Source organism: Giraffa tippelskirchi, chromosome 7, assembly GCF_054371585.1.
Source record: "Giraffa tippelskirchi isolate mGirTip1 chromosome 7, T2T-mGirTip1v1.2.pri, whole genome shotgun sequence".
Classification (NCBI taxonomy): Eukaryota; Metazoa; Chordata; class Mammalia; order Artiodactyla; family Giraffidae; genus Giraffa; species Giraffa tippelskirchi.
The window spans coordinates 21,734,114-21,758,142 of NC_137281.1; the positions used below are offsets into that span (position 1 = coordinate 21,734,114).

Below are 24,029 nucleotides of genomic sequence, written 5' to 3' on the forward strand. Positions count from 1 at the left end.
GGACCCTCGCGCGCGGAGTACTGCGGCATGACCGAGTCTCAGTTTCGTGGGGCTCTCTCCGTTTGCGTGTTTTGTAGGCGAGGGACTGCGAGAAGCAGTAAGGTTGGAGTTGGGGAGTGTGGAATGTTTGTGAAGTCCTGGAACAGAGCGAGACGAGTCGACTTGGAGAGGACGGAGGGAGGTTGGGGACGCGCGGAGGGTGGAAATGAGTTTGGGGATGGTGGTGGTGGAGGAAATGAGGTCTGTGCGATCCCTAATCAGTGCTCGCTACAGGGTCAGCGGAGACACGGAAGTTGAGGTAGGAGGTTTCAAAATGTGGGGGACTGGGAGGGAGAAGGAGCTGATATAAAATCACCCCAAACGAATTAGTATGGACTGGAAAGTGAAGAGACCTGGTTTTGTATTGAGTCTCAAAGCCCTGTGAGAAGTAGGGGACAAGATGGTCTTCTCTCGTCTCTTCTGCTCTTTAATATACACCATACAGCTTAAGATGTGTAAAAAAAAAAACAAACCACGGTATATAGGACATGCAGGAACTCTGACCATAATCAAGAGAAAAGAATGGCCACTACCAGAACCACAGATAACCCAGATGTTTGAATTGAAAGATGCAGCCTTTAGAATACTATTATAGGACTTGCCTGGTGGGACAATGGATACTAATCCACTTGCCAGAGCAGGGAACACAGGTTCTGTCCCTGACCTGGGGAAGATTCCACATGCTGCGGAGCAACTCAGCCCATGAGCTTCAACTATTGAAGCCTGTGCACTCTAGGGCCCACAAGCCACATCTACTGAGCCCGCGTGCTGCAACTATTGAAGCCCATGCACCGCATCAAGAGTAGCCCCTATCTCTGAAACTTTGCTTTTGGGGCATCAGTGACTGTGAAGGAGGCCTCCACACTTTGCCCATAGGAGCCAAGAGGAGGGCTTCAGCCTATCTGACACTGAGTTGGGCAGTACGAGAACCTGAGGTGGGGGGAGGCTCCAGGTGCCAAAGATAGGAGATATATACATATATGTATATATAATATTTGTGCATTGAATTTTTAATCTGTGTTCTATATTTCTTTTCACCTGTGCTCGTTGACTTAGGTATCAAAGAAACCTATGAAGTCCTCCTCAAGAAAAAAATCCTCCCCCAGTGGGAAAAATGCCTTTTTGAAAAAGTTCACAATAAATCATAGTCAAGAAATGATAGTCAACAGTCTCAGCATACTTAACACTGTGTATAATACTAGGAATGATATTCACGTAAAGGACCAGAATGTGTTCCTGGTGGGGGAGAAGGCTGCTGGCAAAATGATGATTGTAAAGTGATGCGGTTACAGTGGACACATGGGGACATCTGGGAAGGCGGCTACCCCACCTCAGATGTTCCCCCGGGAATAATAGTTACCCGCTTCCATCTCTCGGTTTCCCAGGTGGTGCGGTGGTAAAGAATCCTGCCAATGCAGGAAGATGTGGGTTCCATCCCTGGGTCGGGAAGATCCCGTGGAGAAGGAAATGGCAACCCACTCCAGAATTCTTGCCTGGGAAATCCTATGGACAGAGGAGCCTCGTGGGCTCTCGTCCATGGGGTCACAAAGAGTTGGCCGTGACAGTGACTGAGCGTGCACGCATCCATCTGTCTGCACCAAGTCTTAGTTGGGCATGTGAGCTCTTACTAATGCCCTGCGGTTTCTAGTTCCCAGGGAGTTTGAACCTGGGCCCTCTGCACTAGGAGTGCAGAGCCTTAGCCACTGGACCACCAGGGAAGTCCCCATCTCCCCATATTTGAAAGGCTTCCTGCCAGAACCTGGTATAGATTGAATAGAATATTCGTCATACACAGCTTATGTTACAGGTGGTTATCTGAAGTTGAGATGATCAGCAGAGAAGTTCTTTTCCTCTCATGTCGTTGTTCAGTCACTCAGTCGTGTCTGGCTCTTTGCAACCCCGTGGACTACAGCACCCCAGGCTTCCCTGTCCCTCACCATCTCCCGGAGTTTGCCCAAGTTCATGTCCATTGAATCAGTGATGCTATCCAACCATCTTGTCCTCTGTCGTCTCCTTCTTCTCCTGCCCTTAATCTTTCCCAGCATCAGGGTCTTTTCCAATGAGTCAGCTCTTTGCATCAGGTGACCAAAGTGTTGGAGCTTCAGGCTTCAGCATCAGTCCTTCCAGTGAATATTCAGGGTTGAGTTCCTTTAGGATTAACTGATTTGATCTCCTTGCTGTCCAAGAGATACGTATCTGTTCCTTTTCAAACTCTTTTTCCCATTTAGGGTGATGCATAATATTGAACAAAGTTCCCTGTGCTCTACAGTAGGTCCTTGGACAACCTGACTTTGAAATTAACAGACATCCCCCAACCTGGCTGGGAGTCTGAGATGGAGAGCAATGTGTGATCAACACTGAGAATCTGTTGGCATGAAGAGGGAAGGAACAAAGAATGACATGGAGAAGAGGCACATACTCTGTGTGGGACCGAGGCTGTAACTCTCCTGCTGTTTTATCTTTCTGCAGGTTGACCTGTGTCTTGGTGGGTACCCGGTTTGAAGATGTGTTCAAGTCTATTGTTCATAACCAGAATCTGATGTCCCTGATCCTGGACTGTGTGCCCCATTCCCTAGAGATGGTCTCACTTTTGGGTGAGGCCTGGGAGAATCCAGTCCGCAGCGTATACAGCATCTGAGGTGAGTTATTCCCTGCTGGATGCTCTCTGTATGCAGGAGGGGGATGGCTGGATGTTAACAGGCACAGGTACCCTTTAGATCATTCTTGTTTGTTGTTGCGTCCAATTCTTTGCGACCCCATGGACTGTAGCCTGCCAGGCTTCTCTGTCCATGGGATTCTCCAGGCAAGAATACTGGAGTGGGTTGCCATTCCCTTCTTCAGGGGATCTTCCCAACCTAGGGGTCAAATCCAGGTCTCCTGCATTGGCAGGCAGATTCTTTACCATCTGAGCCACCAGGGAAGCCCCCCCTTTAGATAATACCACTTGATATTTCTCCTGGATGCCTCTCATTCCTTAAATATTTTAAGCACGTGGCTTGTTTCTCTCCCACCAACATTTATTTCTGTCACTTTGGATGGTTTCAATTTCTACATGGATGATTTTTCTTTTTTGTTTTTAACTGGAGGATAATTGTTTTACAATGTTGTGCTGTTTTCTATTGTACATCATCGTGAATCAGCTGTAAGTATGCATATGTCTCCTCCCTCTTGAGCCTCCTTCCCACCCATCCCTTCTAGGGCATCACAGAGCACCAGGCTGGGCTCCTTGCGTTATACAGCAGCTTCCCACTAGTTGTACATAGATGATTTTTTCTGTAACTTGGGCTCTCATTTCTTTGACCTGTATGTCTCTAATCAGCTTGTCCCTCTGCCCATCCTCAGGCATAGAACACCCTGGTCAAACCTTAGAGCCTGGGGCTTCCCTGATGGTTCAGTGGCTGGGACTCCATGCTTCCACTGTAGCAGGCACAAGTTTGATCCCTGGTTGGGGAACTGAGGTCCTGCTTTTCTATTTTGTGGCCAAAAATAGAAAGATAAAAAATAAAGAAATTAAAAAAAACAACCTTAGAGCCTGCCTATATATAAAGTAGAAAATCAATAAGAACCTACTATAGCACAGGGAACTCTACTCAATATTCTGTAATAACCTATATGGGAAAAGAACAGTTATATTTATATGTATAACTGAATCATTTTGCTATATACCTGAAACTGGCACAGCACTATAAATCAACTATACTCCAATATAAAAAATTTAAAAGCTTACAAAACATCCTTAGAGTCTGCCTGATGGAAATATTAAGCAAGCCAGAAAGATAATTTAACATCTTTGAGTAGCCACATTTGAAAAATAGAAGGAAACAGGTAAAATTAATTTTAATATCTTAACATATAAAATTCAGTTCAGTTCTGTCCCTCAGTCGTGTCTGACTCTTTGAGACCCCATGGACCGCAGCACACCAGGCTTCCCTGTCCATCACCAACTCTTGGAGCCTGCTCAAACTCACGTCCATTGAGTTGGTGATGCCTTCTAACCATGTCATCCTCTGTCGTCCCCTTCTCCTCCTGCCTTTAATCTTTCCCAACATCAGGGTCTTTTCCAATGAATCAGCTCTTAGCATAAGGTGGCCAAAGTATTGGGAGTTTCAAAGCCATGGATACCTGGAAAAGAATATATTACTTTTGAGTTTCCCACAAATAGATAGCTTAGTAAGTTAATGTGAATACTTTTTAAGAACAACAGAAGTAGAAAAAATCATTCCACAACCCCCAGAAGTCCTACCTTGTTCCCTAGAGGAAGATTTCCAAATCATTGATCAGTTTGAGATTAGCCTGCCATGTCTGCCAATGAAAATATTTCCAGGGAGAGTTTCTATTGCACGTGGACTGACTGCAGGTTTGAACTGGGCGTCAGTGCCAGTGACAGTTCCTAGTCTGCATCCAGGGTGAGGGCTGAGGTTCTCCCCTGACTTGTACTGAGAAAGCTAAGCCCTGACCCTGTTGTTGTTCAGTTGCTCAGTCATGTCTGACTCTTTGAGATCCCATGGACTGCAGCATGCCAGGCTTCCCTGTCCTTCACTGTCTCCCTGAGTTTGCTCAACTTCATGTCCATTGAGTTGGTGACACCATCCAACCATCTCATCCCGTCGTCCCCTTCTCCTCCTGCCTTTAATCTTTCCCAGCATCAGGGTCTTTGCCAGTGAATCAGCTCTTAGCATAAGGTGGCCAAAGTATTGGCGCTTCAGCTTCATCGCCAGTCCTTCCAATGAATATTCAGGGTTGATTTCGTTTAGGATTGACTGCTTTGATCTCTCTTCCCTGTTGAGAAATCTACATCAGGCCCTTTTCTTAGGGCTTTAGAGTCATAGCCAATAGAGCAGTCTTTCTGCAAAGCCCATTGCTTAACTTCTAGACATTCTGATACATTCAGACCACAGCATTCTCACTGGCAAAAGAAAAAAAAAAAAATACCCTTGGTACTGTGGTTTCCTGATCTGGGAAGAGGATTGGAGGACAGGTCCAGAAACTTGTTATGAAGAGGTGTTCAGTTGTTAACTGTGGGACCTAGGTCAGTGTTTCTCAGTGTCGGCACTGAGGCTAGATAGATGTTTGTGGTTAGGTATGTAGTGTAAGGTGCTGATTATCACTCCTGCCTTCCACCCCCTAAATTACAGTAGCAGCGCCCTCTTTGTCTGGTTATTGAGTTAATGCTATTGCTGTTTTAGTTGCCAAGTCGTGTCTGACTGTTTGTGACCCAATGGACTATAGCCTGCCAGGCTCTTCTATCCATGGGATTTCCCAGGCAAGAATACTGGAGCGGGTTGCCATGCTCTCCTCCACGGGATCTTCCCGACCCAGGAATCTAATCCGAGTCTCCTGCATCGGCAGGCAGATTCTTTACCAGTGGGCCACCAGGGAATCCCAATATTGAATTAATAATCAACTCAGTAAAAGTAGATATGGCACCCATGGAAGGTGTATGGAGAAAGAATGAAATCATTATTTCTCCTGCTATGAAAATCAGACCTTCAAAGACAGCGCCTATGCCATATTAATTTTTTTCTAATATTCAGAATAGAAATGAAAGGATAGATTAAACAAGAAAAGGTGATTGATTTGAGACATGTATAGGGGTTGTAATCTATAAGCCTTGGAAAGTAATTGGTTGTGTTTGGTGGTAGGGGCTAAGGGAAGTTACAGATAATTTCCACATTAACCTGATAAAAACAATGTTTACCTATTGAAATGAAGATGACAGAAGAATCAAAACTGATTTGAGTTTTAGGTGGAGTGAATTAGGCTTGGGGGACTCCTTAATGAAAAAATTCCGAGAGTCTAAGAAAATGAAAGTGTTAGTCGCTCAGTCATGTCCGAATATTTGCAACCTCATGGACTGTATGTAGCCTGCCAGGCTCCTCTGTCCATGGAATTCTCCAGGCAAGAATACTAGAGTGGGCTGTCATTTCTTTCTCCAGGGGATCTTCCCAACCAAGGGATCAAGCCCCAGTCTCCTGTATTGCAGGCAGATTCTTTACCGTCGGAGCTAGCAGGGAAGCCTAAGGAATCAGTTAAATTTGGAAAGCCAAACCACGTGGAGTGCTTGTCTGGAGATACAGATTTTTGGTTCTTCAACTTTTAGGTGTCATTTTCAGCTAAAATAGGTTGATACTCTGATTGGATGTTGTCAGTAGTGCTGCCCTGAAAGTAGGGGTACAAGTATCATTTTCAATTCTGATTTTCCTGGGATCTAAGGCAAGAGTGGGCTGGCTGAATCAGGTGGTAACACTGTATTTAGAGTCTGAAGGAACCTCCACACGTTTCCCTTTGTGGCGGTACCCGCCCATTTGCATCCTCAACCCGCAGTGTAGGAGGATTCCTGTTCCCCTTGCCCTAGGCGGCAGTTTAATCTCTGCAGATCTTTTGGAGGCTGGTCATTCTGAGTGGGTAAGCTGATGCCTTGTTGCAGTTTCGATCGGCATTTCTCTAACAGTGATGCTGAGCATCTTTTCATGTGCTTTGTGGCCATGTGGATGCCTTCTTTGAACAAATAATGTCCATTTAGATCTCTAGCCTGTTTTCTGTTGGGTTGATTGGCTTTTGATATTGAGTTGCGTGAACTGTTTGCATGTTTTGGAGATGAATTCCTTGTTTTTAAATTCGGTGGCAAATATTTTTTCTTCGTTTTGAGGGTTCTCTTTTCCCTTTGCTTAGTGTTTTCCTTGCTATGCAAAAGCTTTTGAGGTGAACGAGGTCCCTTTTGAGTTTCCTTTTATTTTTCCTTATTGTAACAGTTGATCCAAAAAGAATTTCCTGCGACTTATGTCAAAGCTTGTTCTGCCTGTATTTTCCTCAAGAGGTTTAGAGGAATAGCCCCTCCCCTTAGAGCTTTAATCCATCTGGAGTTTCTTTTCCTGTGTGAAGTGAGGGAGTGATGTAATTTCATTTCCTTTTCACCATTTAAGGAACCTGCACCCTGTCCACCATTCTGGCAGTTAACGATTTACATTCCCAGCATCACTGTAGGAGGAGGGTTTCCTATTCTTCATAACCTCTTCAGGATTTATTATTTGGAGACTTTTTGACAAAGGCTATTCTGACCTGTGTGAGCTGATACAGCATAATTTTGATTTGCATTTCTTTAAGATTTCATGAAGTTGAAACCTTTTCATGTGATTTAAAAAAAAAATCAATGTGAGTAAAACTGACCTCAGGAGATTGGCCTCTTGATCACCTGCTTTGTTTTGAATTCTTTTTCCAGGATCTAGCCGAGGATATTTGTTGAGGACAGGTGCTTTTCCTTATATCCCCTTTAGTTCAGTTCAGTCACTCAGTCATGTCCGACTCTTTGCGACCCCATGGACTGCAGCTTGCCAGGCTACCCTCTCCATCACCAACTCCCGGAGTTTGCTCAGACTCATGTCCATCAAGTTGGTGATGCCATCCAACCATGTCATCCTCTGTCGTCCCCTTCTCCTCCTGCCCTCAATCTTTTCCAGCATCAGGGTCTTTTCCAATGAGTCGGTTCTTCCCAGTGGGTGGCCAAAGTATTGGAACTTCAGTTTCAGCATCAGTCCTCTGAATGAATATTCAGGGTTGATTTCCTTTAAGATTGGGTGGTTTGATCTCCTTGCAGTCCAAGAGATTCTCAAGAGTCTTCTCCAATACCACAGTTTGAAAGCATCAATTCTTTGGCACTCAGCTTTCTTACAGTCCTGCTCTCACATCCATACATGACTACTGGAGAAACCATCGCTTTGATTAAGATGGACCTTTGTTGGCAAAGTAATGTCTCTGCTTTTTAATACGCTGTCTAGGTTTGTCATAGCTTTTCTTCTAAGGAGCAAGTGTCTTTTAACTTCATGGCTGCAGTCACCATCTGCAGTGATTTTGGAGCCCAAGAAAGTAAAGTCTGTCACTGTTTCCATTGTTTCCCCATCAATTTGCCATGAAGTAATGAAACTGGATGCCATGATCTTAGTTTTTTGAATGTTGAGTTTTAAGCCAGCTTTTTCAATCTCCTCTTGCACTTTCATCAAGAGGCTCTTCAATTCCTCTTTGCTTTCTGCCATAAGGGTGGTGGCATCTGCATATCTGAGGTTGTTGATATTTCTCTGGGCAATCTTGATTCCAGCTTGTGCTTCTTCCAGCCCAGAGTTTCTCATGATGCATATAAGTTAAATAAGCAGGGTGACAATATACAGCCTTGACGTACTCCTTTCCCAGTTTAGAACCAGTCCATTGTTCCATGCCCAGTTGTAACTATTGCTTCTTGACCTGCATACAGGTTTCTCAGGAGGCAGGTAAGGTGGTCTGGTAGTCCCGTCTCTTGAAGAATTTTCCAGTTTGTTTTGATCCACACAGTCAAAGGCTTTGGCGTAGTCAGTGAATAAGAAGTAGATGTTTTTGGAATTCTCTTACTTTTTCTATGATCCAACAGATGTTGGCAATTTGATCTCTGGTTCCTCTGCCTTTTCTAAATCCAGCTTGAACATCTGGGAGTTCTCAGTTCACGTACTGTTGAAGCCTAGCTTGGAGGATTTTGAGCATTACTTTGCTAGCATGTGCTGCTGCTGCTGCTAAGTCGCTTCAGTTGTGTCCGACTCTGTGCGACCCCATGGACTGCAGCCTACCAGGCTCCTCTGTCCATGGGATTTTCCAGGCAAGAGTACTGGAGTGGGGTGCCATTGCCTTCTCCAGCTAGCATGTGAGATGAGTGCAATTGTGCAGTAATTTGAACATTCTTTGGCATTGCCTTTCTTTTCTCCTTACCTTGGGAATATTATTAATAAATGCCCACCAGCACAGGTTTTTCAGTTGTAGTTAGCAAAAGCAGCCACAAGGTGGCAGCATTTCTTCACACGCCATTGTTTTTTGTTTTGTTTTTTTGACAAATTTAATTTTTGTTTTCTATTGGCATACAGTTGATTTCCATTCTTGTGTTTGTTTTAGGTTTACTTTAGCAACTTGATTCAGTTATACATAGATGTATGTCTATTCTGTAGAAATAACTGTAGATGTATTTCTGGGTCTTTTCCCATATAGCTTATTTCAGTGTGTTTAGTAGACTTCCCTGTGGTATCCTGTAGGTCCTTTTGGACTTCTTGTGTGTATATGTTAGTCCCAAACTCTAATGTCTCCCTTCCCCTACTTTTTTTTTCCCAGTAATCATAAGTTGGTTTTCTAAGACTATGAGTCTGTTTCTCTTTATAAATTCGTTCATTCATATGAATTTATAGATTCCACCTGTGAGTGATATATTTTTCTCTCCCTCTCTGACTGACTTCACTGTGTATGATGAATCTCCGGGTCCATTGATGATGCTGACAATGGCAATTTTCCTTTTTTATGATGCCTGAGTATATTCCAGTGTCTTGATGGATCAGTGACTTCATTTCTCTATTGATGAACATTTTGGTTGACGCTCTATCTTGGCTATTGTCAATAGTGCTGCCCTGAAAAAAAGAGGTGTATGTATCATTTAGAATGATGATTTTCTCCAGATTCAGACTAGGAGTGGGCTTGCCGGATCATGTGGTTAATCTGTATTTAATGTTTTAAGGAATTTGCATATCACGTTCCTTTGTGGCTGCACCCATCCATTTACATCCCCATCCACAGTGCAGGAGGCTTCCCTGTTCTCCTCGCCCGCAGCAGCATTTAATCTTTGTAGGTCTTTTGGAAGATGGACATTCTGAGGGGTGGGAACTGATACCTTGTCATGTTGATTTGCATTTCTTTAATAATTAGTGATGTTGAACATCTTTTAATGTGCTTAATGGCCTTTTGTATGCCTTCTTTGGAGCAATGTATATTTAGATCTTTGGCTCATTTTTCTGTAGGATTGTTTTTTTGATATTGAACTGCATGAGCAGTTTGCATGTTTTGGAGATGAAGTCCCTGTGGGCCTTTGTTTGCTAGCTTTTTTTTTTTTTTTCCCATTCTGAGGGTTGACTTTTTCTTTCCTTTAGGGTTTCCCTTGCTGTGCAAATGCTTTTACGGTCCATGAGGTGCGTTTTGTTGACTTTTGTTTTATTTTTCATTACTCTAAGTGGATCCAAAAAGAACTTGCTGTGATTTATATCAAAGCGTGTTCTATGTATATTTTCCCTCAAGAGGTTTAGAGTAATCATCCCACCACTTCGATTTTTAATTGATTTCGAGTTCCTTTCTCTGTATGGGGTTAGGGCGTTATCATAATTTCATTCTCTTTTCCCTGGTTTAAGGAGCTCCCGCCTCATACTCCACGGTGGCTGTCCACGTTTTACACTGCCAGCATCTTTTATTTAGAGTTTCCCTTGCTGTGCAAAAGCTTTTGAGGTTAATGAGGTTACTTTTGTTGAATTTTGTTTTCTTTTTCATTTTTCTAAGCATGAAACCAAGAAGTTTGCTGTGATTTCAAAACCTGTTCTGCCGATATTTTCCTCAAGAAGTTTAGAGTATCCATCCCTCCATTTAGCTATTTAATATATTTGGAGTTTCTTTTCTGTGTGAGGTTAGGGAGAGACGTAGTTTAGTTCACTTTTCCCTTGTTTAAGGAACCTCCACCCTGTTCTCTGTTCTGGTTGTTAACAATTTACATTGCCAGCCTCAGCGTAGGAGAATTTATTTGTCTCTAAAACCTCTCCACCGTTTACTTTTTGCAGAGTTTGTAACCAAAGCCATTCTGACTGGCGTGAGCTCATACTTAGCTCTAGTTTTGATTTTTGTTTCTTTAAAATTACTCCATGTTGAAAGGTTTCCATGTGATTAAAAAAAAAAGTATGAGTAAAAAACTGACCTCTGGAGATTGGCCTCTCGACTGTCTGCCCTGTTTTGATTTTTTTTCCCCAGACCTGCCCAAGGACTTTTGTTGAGGACAAGTGTTTTTTCCTTACATCCATCCCCTCAGGCCTGGGGAATATTCAATACCCACCAGCACAGGTTTGTCAGTTGTTGTTATGAAACGCGGCCACAAGGCGGCAGCATTTCCCCGCAATCCTTTTTTTTTTTTTTTCCTGTTGAAGTAGATTTGATTTCTGAGGTTGTTTGTTTTCAGTGAACAGGAACTTGATTCAGATATACATAGATTATCTATTCTTCACGGTCTTTTCCCACATAGGTATTACAGTGCGTTCAGTAGACTTCCCTGTGCTAACAGTAGGTCCTTTTGGATTATCTATCTGATAGTAAGTAGTGTGTATATGTCAATGCCAACCTTTTAATGTCTTCCTTCTCCTACCTTTTGATTTTAATAATCATGTTAGTTTTCTAAGTCTGTAAGTCTGTTTCTGTTTACAAATCAGCTTACTTGAATGAATTTATAGGTTCCACTTGTAAGTGATCAGATATTTCTCTTTCCCTCTCTCACCGACTTGACTCAGTACCTTAAATCTCTCAGTCCGTCCACGCTACTGCCAATGCCACTCTTTCCTTCTTGGTGATGGCTGAATGTATTCGAGGGTCTGGATGGACCCGCTACTCTTCATTTCTCTATTGATGGACGTTTTGGTTTATGCTCTGTCTTGGGTATTGTGAATAGTGCTGCCCTGAAAATAAGGGTGCGTGTTGCAGCTTGGTGGAGCAGAGACCAGAACCTGCCCCATGACTCAAGGGTGCGGCAAACTGTGCCCTCGTGATTGTCCTGGTCAACATGCCAAACGGACATTCTTGTGGCGGGTCGTGCTCTCTGCTCCGTTTCACTGCCTACCCCTGTGTCCGTTCCCATGGAAACAAAACAAGATGTTCCTGATCAACAGCAGAGCCTTAAGTTTACTCCCTCTTTACCGTGCGCTGATTAAACTCCCAAGTATAGCTATTCCCTAATGATCTCATGTGACTTCTGCGAATAAAAGTGCGGGCTGAAAGGAGCCATTTTGTCTTCCTGCCACGGAGAGCAGGAGGGCCCCCTGATTCCCCACTTGGCAAATTACGTGTGTCTGTCTTTTCATGATGCACTTACGCCCGTTTCAGGTCTTTCTCACCCGCTGTGCTGGACGCGGCAGGTGCACGCACATATAATTTAAAATTTTTATTTTCTCTGGATCTAAGTGGGCTTGCCAGAGAGGGTGGTTAAGTCTGTATTTACTGTTTTAAGGAATCTCCATACTGTTTTCTTCCTGGCTGCACCTACCCATTTACCTCCCCGCCCATAGTGTAGGAGGATTCCCTGTTCCCACGCTCTGGGCAGAGTATAATCTTTGTAGATCTTTTGGAAGATGGTCATTTTCAATGATGTGAGCTAATACCTCGTTGTTTTGATTTGCATTTCTGCAGTCATTAGTGATGCTGAGCATCTTTTCATGTACTTTATGGTATCTGAATGCATTCTTTGAAAAAATGTACATTTAGACCTTTGGCCCGTTTTTCTGTTGTATTTTATTTTTTATCGAGCTGCATGTGCTGTTTCTTTGTTTTGCAGATGAATTACTTGTTGATATATTTGCTTGCAAACTGTTTTTTTTCCATTCTGAGGCTCTGAGGGTTGTCCTTTTGTTTATGCTTTCCCTTGCTGCGCAAGTGCTTTTAAGGTTAATGAGGTTCTTTTATTGAGGTTTTTTTTTTTTCTTTCTAATTTTCATTATTCTAAGAGGTGGATCCAAAAAGAACTTGTTGTGATTTATGTCAAGGCTTGTTCTTCCTATGTTTTCCTCCAGATATAGGGCGTAATCCTCTCTCCGTTTAGTTCTTTAATCAATTTGGAATTATTTTTCTTTAAACAGTTATGGAATGTCCTAGGAGAAGGCAATGGCACCCCACTCCAGTACTCTTGCCTGGAGAATCCTAGGGACAGCGGAGCCTGGTCAGCTGCTGTCCATGGGGTCGCACAGAGTCGGACACGGCTGAAGCGACTTAGCAGCAGCAGCAGCAGCAGCAGCAGCAGGAGTGTCTTAATTTCATTCTCTTTCCACTTGTTTAAGGAACCTCCACCCTGTCCTCCATCCTGGCTGTTAACAGTTTACCTTGCCAGCATCAGTGTAGGAGGGTTCCCTTCTCTCCACATCGTCTCCAGCATTTATTGTTTGTAGACTTTTCGACAAAGGCCATTCTGACCAGTGTAGGTGATACCTCGCTGTGTTTTAATTTGCATTTCTCTAAGATTTCACGATGTTGAAATCTTTTCATGGATTGTTTTTTAAAACAGTGAGAGTAAAACTGACCTCTTGATATTGGCCTCCTGACCGTCTGCCCAGTTTTGAATCTTCTCCCAGGACATTGGTTGAGAACAGGTGTTTTTTCCTTTCTTTCCACGGGCCTGGGAAGTAAGTAAGTGCCCATCAGCTCAGTTTTTAAGTTGTTGTTACCAAAAGCCGCCACAAGGCGGCAGCATTTCTCCTTGCTCTTTTTTTTTGTATTTTAATTTTAATTTTATAATAGAGTTGATTTCCGAGGTTGTATTTGTTTAGGTTGTATTTGCATTAATTTATGCAAGGGAAAGCATAAACAAAAGAACAACCATCAGAGCCTCAGAATGGAAAAAATAAGTTTGCAAGCAAATTTATCAAGTAAATTCATCTGCAAAACAAGCAAACAGCACATGCAGCTCAATTAAAAATAAAACACAACAAAAATGGGCCAAAGATCTAAATGGGCATTTTTTACAAACAGATGTAGACGTATAATGACATTATTTCAAGCAGATACAGCCATATAGCTGTTCTTTTCCGGGGTCTTTTCTCATGAAGGTTATCTCAGTTTGTTCCATCGACTTCCTGTGCTATTCAGTGGGTCCTTTTAGATGATCTGTTTGGTATGTAGTAATGTGTACCTTTTAATCCCTCTTAGTGTATCCCTCCCCACAACGTTTTAAAAAAATAATCATGAGTTGGTTTTTTTAACTCTCTGAGTCTGTCTCTATTTGCAAATTATTTCATTTGCATGAATTTCTGGCTTCCACCTGTAAGTAATATTTTAGGATGTTTGTCTTTCTGTCTCTAACCTCACTTAGTAAGATGATCTCTCCGTCCATCCATGGGGCTGCCGATGACATTTTTCCTTCTTTTTTTGATTAATGAGTGTATTCCATTGTACAGATGGGCCAGTTAGTCTTCATTTGTCTATCGATGGATATTTTGGTTAATGTTATGTCTTGGCTATTGTGAACAGTGCTGCTCTGAAAATAGCGGTACACGTGTTCTCTTTGAATTAGGATTTTTTTCCAGGCCAAAGCAAGGAGTGAGGTTGCCCAAAAATGTGGTAACTCTATTTTGTGTTTTAGGGAGACCTCAAATATTTTCCTTCTTGACTGCACCCACCCATTTGCAACCCTGCCCACAGTGTAAGATGGTTCCCTGTTCCCCTCGCCCTCAGCAGCATTTAACCTTTGAAGATCTCTTGAGGATGGCCATTCTGAGCCATGTGAGTTGACACCGCATCCTAGTTTTAATTTGCATTTCTATAATAATTATTGATGTTGAGTATCTTTCCATGGGCTTTTTACCTTCTGTTGTGTGAGTACAATTAACCTCTTGAAATTGACTTCAAGTTAGCCCTGTTTTGAATTCTTTTTTTTTTTTTAAATAAATTTATTTATTTTAGTTGGGGGCTAATTACTTTACAATATTGTAATAGTTTTTGCCATACATTGACATGAATCAGCCATGGGTTTGCATGTGAATTCTTTTCCGGTGATTTGTCCCAGGGCATTTCTTGAGGGTAGGTGTCATTTCCAGCCCCGCAGGCTTTGTAAATATTAAGAGCCCATCAACACAAGTTTTCAGGTGGTTGTTACAAGGAATGGCCACAAGGTGGCAGCATGTCTTCATGCCCAACTCTAGTTACCTGGGCAACCAGAGCCTTAGGGCAGGTCCAGTTCCTTGGCTGTCAACTGGAATGGAAACACCCAAGGCTTGTGTCACCTTACTTCTTCCCCCTTAGTCTTCATCCCCCGGACACATCCCAACGATTGCCGCACCACTCTGCTGAGGGTGCTGTCCTCCTCAAGTGGGTGACCCTAAGGAAGGAGGCTGGAGGTGGGAACCCCACCAGCAGGAGACTGGGAGCCCAGGGGACTTTGCAGAAGCTCTTCCAGGCCAGAGACTCTACCATCGTTTGGGGGCACTAGGCTTGGGTTTGCTGCAGGAGGCCCCCCTGGGTCTGGAGGTTGTGGGCTCGCGCAGAGGGGAACAGGAAGTCCAGGTCCATGGAGGGTGGCCAGGGGCGCGTTGCCTGGACACCCTCCCCAGCTGCCTCAGCCCCACCACAGTCCAGCTTGGGGACCCAAGCCTGCTCAGGCTCCAGGGATGTGACACCAGCCCGGGTACCCAAGGCCTGAGGGGAATAGAGTCGCAGTTCTTTTGTTTTATTTTGTTTGTTTATTTTGAATTCCAGTGTATAGGTGATTTGCATTGTTATGGGTTTTGTTTTATTTGTGTGCTAAGTAGCTTCAGTGTCTGTGTCCGACTCTGGGACCTGATGGACTATAACTGACCAGGCTCCTCTGTCCATGGGATTCTCCAGGCAGGAATACTGGAGTGGGTTGCCAGGCCCTCCTCCGGGGGATCTTCTGACCACAGGGATCGAACCCATGACTCATGTCTGCCTGCCTTTGCCAGTGGGTTCTTAACCTCTAGTGCCATCTGGGAAGCCCCCTTTTCTCTTATGTGTATAACGACTTAATTAATTTGTATGTAGATGTGTATACATTCTTTACGGGTTCATTTCTCATATAGGTTATTAAAGATGGTTGAGTAGGGTTCCTTGTGCTCTACAGTGGGTCCTTGTGGATTATTTTATAAATAGTAATGTGTATATGTTATTCTCAACCTGCTAATTTCTCCCTGCCCCCACACCTTTCATTTTTGGTAACCATGAGTTTCTTTACTAAGTCTGTAAAGCTGTTTCATCTGTTTTGTAAAGAAGTTCATTGTATCCACGTTTGGATTCCACCTAGAAGTGATAACATGTGATACTTGTCTTTGTCTCAGTTACTGATCATCCCTAGTTCTTCTCTGTGGCTGGAAGTGGCGTTCTTTCGTCCTTTTGTGGCTGGGCAGTACTGCCTTCTGTATGCGTGCCCCGTCTTTATCCGTTCACCTGTCCTTCTACACTTAGGTTTCTTTTGTGTCTTGGCTATTGTACCTAGTGTTGCCATGATTGCTGGCATGCAGTATCTTTTGAAAATTTGGTTTTCTGAGGATCCACACCCAGGCGTGAGATGGCTGGGTCACTTGGTACTTTTTTGTAGAGTGTTTCAAAGAAACCTCCATACTGTTCTCTAGGGTGGATGTACTGATTTACATTCCCACTCACAATGTAGGAGGGTTCCCTTCTCTCTACACCCCCTCCAGCATTTATTGTCGAATTTTTGAGATGGCCATGCTGACTGGCGTGAAGTGATACATCACTGAACTTTTGATTTGCATTTCTCTCATGATTAGGGATGCTGAGCATCTTTTCAGGTGCTTTATGGCCACCTGGATGCCTTCTCTGGAGAAATGTCCATTAGATATTTGGCCCATTTTTCTGTTGGGTTCTTTGTTTTTTGATACTGAGCTGCACGGGGTGTTTGCGTGTTGTGGATATCTCCATTTGCAAACACTTTTTCCCCCATTCCGAGGGTTGTCTTTTTCTTTCATTTATGGTTCACCCTGCTGCTCAAATACTTTTAAGGTTAATGAGGTCCCATTTGTTTAGTTTTGTTTTTCATGGTTCTAAGAATGAATCCAAACAAACTGGCTCTGATTTATGTCAAAACGTGTTCTACCTGTATTTTTCTCAAGAGGTTTATAGTATCCGTCCTTCGTTAGATCTTTAATTGATTTGAAGTATGTTTTTCTGCCTGGATTTAGGGAGTATCCTAGTGTCATTCTCTTTCCACTTGCTTAAGGAACCTCCACCCCGTCCTCCATCCTGGCTGTTAACAATTTGCCTTGCCAGCTCCCTTTTCTTCACACCCTCTCCAGCATTATTATTTGTAGACTTTTTGCCAAAGGCCAATCTGAGGTAGTTTGCAGTTTTGATTTGCATTTCTATAAGATTTAGAGATATAAAATCTTTTCATGTGATTATTTTTAAAGAGTGTGAGTAAAACTTACCTCTCAAGTCAAGGTGGGCTTCTTGACCGTCTGCCCCATTTTGAATACTTTTTCCAGGACCTACTTGAGGACATTTATTGAATGAAAGTGAAAAGTGAAAGTCACTCAGTCGTGTCCGACTCTTTGCCAGCCTATGGACTATACAGTCCATGGAATTCTCCCGGCCAGAGTTCTGGAGTGGGTAGCCTTTCCCTTCTCCAGGGGATCTTCCCAACCCAGGGATCAAACCCAGGTCTCCCGCATTGCGGCGGATTCTTTACGAGCCGAGCCATCACTGAAGCTGAGGACATTTGTTGAGGACAGGTGTTTTTTCCTTAGATCCTCATAGTGAAGTGAAAGTTGTTTGGTCGTGTCCAACTCTTTGCGACTCCATGGACTATACAGTCCATGGAATTCTCCAGGCCAGAATACTGGAGTGGGTAGCCGTTCTCTTCTCCAGTGGATCTTCCCAACCCAGGGACCGAACCCAGGTGTCCCATATCGCAGGCAGATTCTTTACCAGCTGAGCCACCAGGGAAGCCCTCACAGACCTGGTGAGTATTAAGTGCCCGTCAGCACAGGCTTTTCAGTTGTTGTTACCAAAAGTGCCCACAAGGTGGCAGCATTTCTTCATGCTCCCCCCCCTTTTTTTTGGTAATTTTTTATTTTCTATTGGAGTAGACCTGATTTCCGACGTTGTGTTTGTTTTTGGTGTACAGGAACTTGATTCAGTTATATACAGACATATGTCTCTTCTTTTTTGTTTTTTTTTTCCCATATTGATTATCACAGTGTGTTCAATTGACTGCCTGTGCTATTCAGTAGGTCCTTTTTGCTTCTCTGTTTGATATATAGCAGTGAGAGAAGAAAGCAGGAAAAGAATCAAGCTTCCCCTATTCCTGCATGTTCCCAGAGGGGAACTGCTCCTGTTATTAGGGCCAATGTGAGCACTGTTTGGTCTGTATGTTAGCTATGAAACTAGGACTACAGAAAGGGGAGAGGACATTTTTTGACACTAGGTGGCCATGATATTCTTTAGATTCCAGAGAAAATGGGTTAAAATGAAACTTTTTAAAAATTGCAAAACTGGGTCCTTTTGCATGTGCAATTAGGAAAAGCTGTCTTGTTGAAATACTTTTTTTTTTCAGAATTCTGACCCCGTGAAAACAAAAATATACCAAGAAAAAAGCCTGAAGTTTTTATCTTGACCAGGAGATACACAGTCCACTTTACCTGAGACTTCAGCCTTGGGTAAATTAGTAGAAAATCAAGCCAAGAAAAAGAAAAGGGGCAAGAGACATTTTATAATAAATCTTAAGCATAAAACTATGAGATCACTATCTGTCTCAATTTATGTATGCCTTGGTATGTGTCTGTCTTTGGATAATATTGCTGAGGTTAATTTGTAAGTGAGCTCTATTTAACTGACTTAAAGAAAAGTAAGTGCTTACAAATCACATAATTCTAAATACAAGAAAAAAAACTAAAGATGTTTGGGCTTATTAGACACATGCCTTGTATTTCACTGAGAAAAGAAATTGAACTTTGGAAAAACACATGTTTTTAGAGGTTCTAAAATATGTTCCTGAGTTTGCTAATTAGAGAATGCCAATACGATAAAAAGTTCACAATTGCTTTCTTCTTGATTTTCACTAGGAGTTAAGGTTTCTTTAAAGGTTAAAAATTATAATATGGAATCAAAGCTACTAAAGTGACAAGGAAAAGATTTTGATGCATAAAGCAAGTAAGATATATGTTGTCAGCAAGAGAAGATATAAAGACTGGAGATGTTTTTGTTGTAAAAAAGTAATGATAATAATTCTGTTCTACAGTTGGTTGTTTATAAATGAGGAAAAAATAGAAGATATATAGATCTAGAAGGTGACAAAAGATTTGCATTAGAGGACCCAGGGGAAGATGCTTTGGTTTATATGTTAATAACACATCAAAGGTTAAAACCAACTTAGATAAAACCAGACAACTGGCTACAAGCCTGCAAGTCTCCTTGAAGTGGCAGGTGTAGACTGGGATTCAAGCTTATTCTCCCGGAAATAAATGAGATCCATTTTGTATATTAATGTTCAGGTTGTCACTTCTCCACCTACTTCTGAAGTTGAGTGGCCTGTCACACCTACATCAGTCACTCTGGGCTAATAAAAATGATACCAAAAATATGTAAGACCACAACAAAAGGTTCCATTCCTTTGGACAGGGTAGCACAAGCACTGACTCTATATCTGGACCAGGATTGAAATTTCTAAAAAACGTAACCTGGTTCTTACTCCTGCTTGGGCCCCTGGTCAAAATAATTCTTTTGCTGATCTTTGGCTCCCGCCTTTTTAAATTTGTCTCTTTCAGATTACTACAGTTTCACATCAAGACGATGGTGATGCAGAGATTCCAGCGAATCCTCAGAACAGATCCTTCAGGAGTAACAACAGAAGTCACTCTGAGGCCCCTAAATGAGACAGGGTGAGAGCTCCATGACCCTAGCTAGGTAGGGTCTACAAGCCCCGTGCCAGCTTGAAGAAGCTACAGAACATAGACCTTCACCCTCCCAATAAAGATTTTTGGGGTTCATGTCTCTCAGAGGGATTTGAGGTGGGAGATAGAGGGGCCTCTGGGCTGGACAGCTGGTGTTTGTCAAGTGGAGTGAAATTGAAGCTTTGTTTTCACCTAGACACTCAAGAACAGAGCTAATGACAGAGGCCGAGCTCTGCTGGAATAGAGAGATAAGGTGCCTACGCCTGAGGTCAAGGAAGACTTCCCTGTCTGCACAAGCGCAGGAAGGCTCCTTGGAGGCCAAAAAGGGAGGGGGTCCCACCCCATAATAAGTGTGGACGTGCACCCACAGGCTTCTACTGTGGAGTCAATCTTAGCAAAAAAGTTGTACCCACATCTTGGGCAGGGTCCTAGACGAGTCAGATGTATGTGAAGAAAGAAACGAGACAATTGGTGAGAGGTAAACAAAGACGCGGAAGGACTGTCCTCTGTGGGGGACTCACCTCACCTCTTGCTGTGCTCCTCAGGATGCCCATCCTTCTTGGTTGTGTCTCTCGGTCCTGCGTCTGTCTTAAACCGGGTTTCTGTGGGCCCTACCACATGTTGTGCTGTGTCTGTAATAATGGACTTTATGTATGTATTTACACCTCTTGCCTCCTTAGAATAGTCTTGGTTTCAAATGGGGGAAAGACGCAGGGTCACTTTGCTTCTAGCCTCTGGCCACTGGTGGCCTCATGGTTAGGAGTCCTGGTGTTCATCCAGGCTACCCAGGTTCAATTCCTGAGCAGGGAGCTAAGATTTCTCTTCAGGACCGCTCACTGCTGTCTCTCCAAGATCATGATCATATGTTTTTCAGTTGCTGTGGCTGGAAAAGGCATTATTTGATCATATTTTATGGTAGAATAACACAGCCTTGTGTATCTGAACTGCACCTTCTTTACCGTCATCTCTCCTCGTAACGTAGGTTGCTTAGCTGTGTTGGTTATTGTTCCTAGTGCTGCCAATGTCATTGAGGTGCAGCTGTCTTCAGAAAAATATTAGCTTTCTCCAGTTCTCTCACTAGTCATGGAAGCTAAATAGATGACTCTGTATATAGTCCTATGTTTATTTTTTAAATTTACTATTCATTGGTGGATTATAGCTTTGAAATTTTGTGACAGTTTTTCACTTACCTGCAGCCCACCAGTAATTTTAACTCATTTTTGAGTGGAGTTGATTTAAGACGTATGGGCCATAGAGAAGACTGACTCAGACTGAGTGAGGAACAGACCGAGGCCTTCCTTTGTGAGGACCAGAGTCAGACCTATGTTACGATGAGACAGGCCTTTGATACAACCAGAGTCAGCCCTTAGTGTGGACCAGAGTAAGACTAGAATCAGGCCTCGGTGTGGCCACAGTCAGGCCCAAGTGAGTACCAGAGTCAAGAATAAGTCAGGCCCAGGGTCAGGCCTTAGTGTGGACCTTAGTAAGGCGTTAGTGTGGACCAGAGTCAGGCCTAAGTGAGTACAAGGGTCAGGAATATGTGAGTACCAGGGTCAGGCCTTAGTTTGGACCACAGTCAGCCCTCAGTGTGGACGAGAGACAGGCCTTAGTGTGGACCAGAGTCAGGCCTGAGTACCACAGTCAGGCCTTAGTGTGTATGAGGGTCAGGCCTGCGTGTGCACCAGGGTCAGGCCTAAGTGAGGACTGGACTCAGGCCTCAGTGATGAACCAGAGTCAGGCCTGGGTCTCGACTAGAGTCAGGCCTCAGAGAGGATCAGAGTCAGGTCTTAGTGTGGACCAGATCAGAGTCCAGCCTTTGTTTGGACCAAGGTGAGGTCTTAGTGTCGACCAGAATGAGGCCTCAGTGTGGACCAGAGTCAGGCCTAACTGAACCAGAGTCAGGACTTAGTGTGGGAGAAGGCAGGCATTAGTGTGGACTAGAGTCAGGCCTGAGTGTGGACCAGAGGCAGTCCGTAGTGTGGACCAGGGCCAGGCCTTACTGTGGAACACTGCCAGGCCTGAGTGTGGACGAGAGCCAGGTGTGAGTGTGGACCAGAGACGGCCTGAGTGTGGACCACAGTCAGGCCTCAGCGTGGAAGAGAGTCAGGTCTCAGAGTGGAACAGAGTCAGAACTAAGTGAGTACCACAGTCAGCCCTCAGTGTGGACAAGAGTCAGGCCTCGTTGTAGACCACATTAGGCCTTATGTGTATAGATTCAGGCCACAGTGTTGAGAAGAATCAGTCCTCAGTGGACCAGAGGCAGACTTGTGTGGACCATAGGTAGGCCTGAGTGTGGGCCAGAGTCAGGCCAAAATGAGTACCACATTCAGGGCAGACTGTGGTTTAAATTAAGGACTGATGCCAACAGAAAATAAAAATTACTTGAGAAGAAAACCCCCCAAACCAACGTCTACTGCATTCACCTGTGCCGCTCTCTCATCCCTGGGCCTTAATGGGCTTGACTTCCGGGTCAAACTGAGGTCTTCATGAGGGAGCTGGAAAAGTGCCAGCCAAGGACCACAGCAATATCTTGACTGCCTGACCCAATAGATGGGACCACCACCTTAAAATTCAAGTGGTCCCGCTACACATAAAGCAAGCCTCTTGCACCTAGAAAATGGTGGCAGAAGGAATGACACTCCGGCCCTGTGTGTCTGTTCTGCGCTTTCCACAATCATTGCCAGCCCAGGAGCACAGCATTTGCCAGGGCTCAGGTTTCCCCAATACGCAGAGCGGGGCACGAATAAGTGCTGCCCCCTTGTGGCCATGTTCGGGAACAACAACCCCAAACCCAGGACCTGTGGGCATTTCACATTCACCAGAGCTGCTCTGCTCTAAATGATCCCTTTGCTGGAGAAATGACACGCAGGAGGCAGCAGAAACAGAATTCAAAAGAAGGCCGACCTTCAGGAGCCAGTTTCAAATGGCAAATTTTGCTTACACTTAAACAAATAGGAAGGAAATCCAAATCCCCCTCCTGTGGAAATCCTGGGCCGCCCATATGAAAGAGGAAGGCACACCAGAACTGTGAGGAGCTCTGGTTAGTAGCAGTTAGCGGAAAATGTACAAACAATAAACCCTGCAGAAGGCCAGGAGACCAGGGAACACTCCTCGGCTGCAGCGAGGGATGCAGTTGACAACAGCCACTATGGACAAGAGCACGCAGGCTCCTTTAAAAACAAAAAGCAGCCTAGGATGCTGCAGTCTGCCCCTGGGGCCTCGACCCTAGGAAAAGCACGCCTCCAGGACACACATGCATCCCAACATTCTTTACAGTGCTACTTACAACAGCCAAGGCACGCGAGCAACAAAAACCTCAGTCCACAGAAGAATGGAGGCTAAAGATGTGCTGCACACATTCATGGACTATGACGGATACACACGAGAATGAAGTGGTGCCAGTTGCAGCAACAAAGATACGGACCTGGAGATGATCACACTAAGTCAGGTCATCAGACAGAGAAAGACAAAAAGCATGTGATATCACATATAGGTGAAATCTCATGATGGATACAAATGAACTCTTGGTCAAACAGAAACAGATGCTTAGAAAAGAAACTTTCCTTACCAAATGGGAAGACCAGGTGGTTGTGGAGAGATAACTGAGAAGTTTGGGATTAACCCATATATTCTTCTATACAGGTAAATACACAGAGAAAAAGAATAATGAAAAAGGATGTGCTCTATAAACAAGAAACTACTCAATACCCTCTCATAAACTCTATGGAAGAGAACCCTATAAAGACAGGCACATGTATATGTTAACTGAATCAACTTGCTGTACACCTGTGATTAACACTGTGTTCCAACAGAGAATAAAAATTCCATGATAGGAAGCCAAAAATAAATGTCTCCTCTATCCCCTTTAGGCCTCAATCCCCAGGGCTGCTGTCTCATCCCTGCAGCCTGAGCAGTCTAGTCCCCAAGGCTGCCATGTATGTGTGGAGGGAGCTGGGGAGGATGTTCAAGCAAATGAGCCCCCTGAGGAGCCCGCGTGCCTGGCTCCCACTAGTTGGACCACAGTCTTCACTTCCAGGCATGCCCTCTACACCAAGCCTCTTCCACTCAAAAATGGAGGCCACTCTGTGCTGGAACAGCTCTCAAAAGTATACGTTTCAATAAAATGAATTTTCTAAAAAAGAGCAGGAAACCCCCAAGGTACAAAACAAGCTTACCTCAAAGAATGAAAACAATGCCAACACTTTCACAAAAGTGGAAGAAAAAGAACATACAAAATATTTTAAAAAATTACCGTGATCAAAGCCAAATCAAAGAGGTCTGCCAGGACACAGCCCTGGGTTGCCCATCTGTGACCCGCGGATGAAGCAATTTGTTGAGATCCTACAGCTGGTAAAGAACAGTGGTGGGTAGAATTCTGACTCATACTCAAAAAACTGTCTATGGCCATTTGGCAATAAATAGTTCTCCCTACTGAGGTGGTAGGTTCCAATGATCTAGGTCAAACTCAACTGTTCAACCTTGATATGATCGCACAGCCCTTCGTTCCCGGCCCCCCACCCCACCTTTCCAGCAGGCAGCAATGCACCTCTCAGG

General features: G+C 43.9%; 1 long non-coding RNA gene across 1 annotated transcript; it reads left to right on the plus strand.

The window, feature by feature from the left end:
• Positions 1–23,323, plus strand: LOC145514536 (uncharacterized). Its single transcript, XR_014060200.1, has 4 exons — positions 1–298; positions 2,509–2,678; positions 19,350–19,463; positions 19,672–23,323. It is a non-coding gene; the product is annotated as an uncharacterized LOC145514536 (long non-coding RNA).
• Positions 23,324–24,029: the final 706 nt, after the last annotated feature.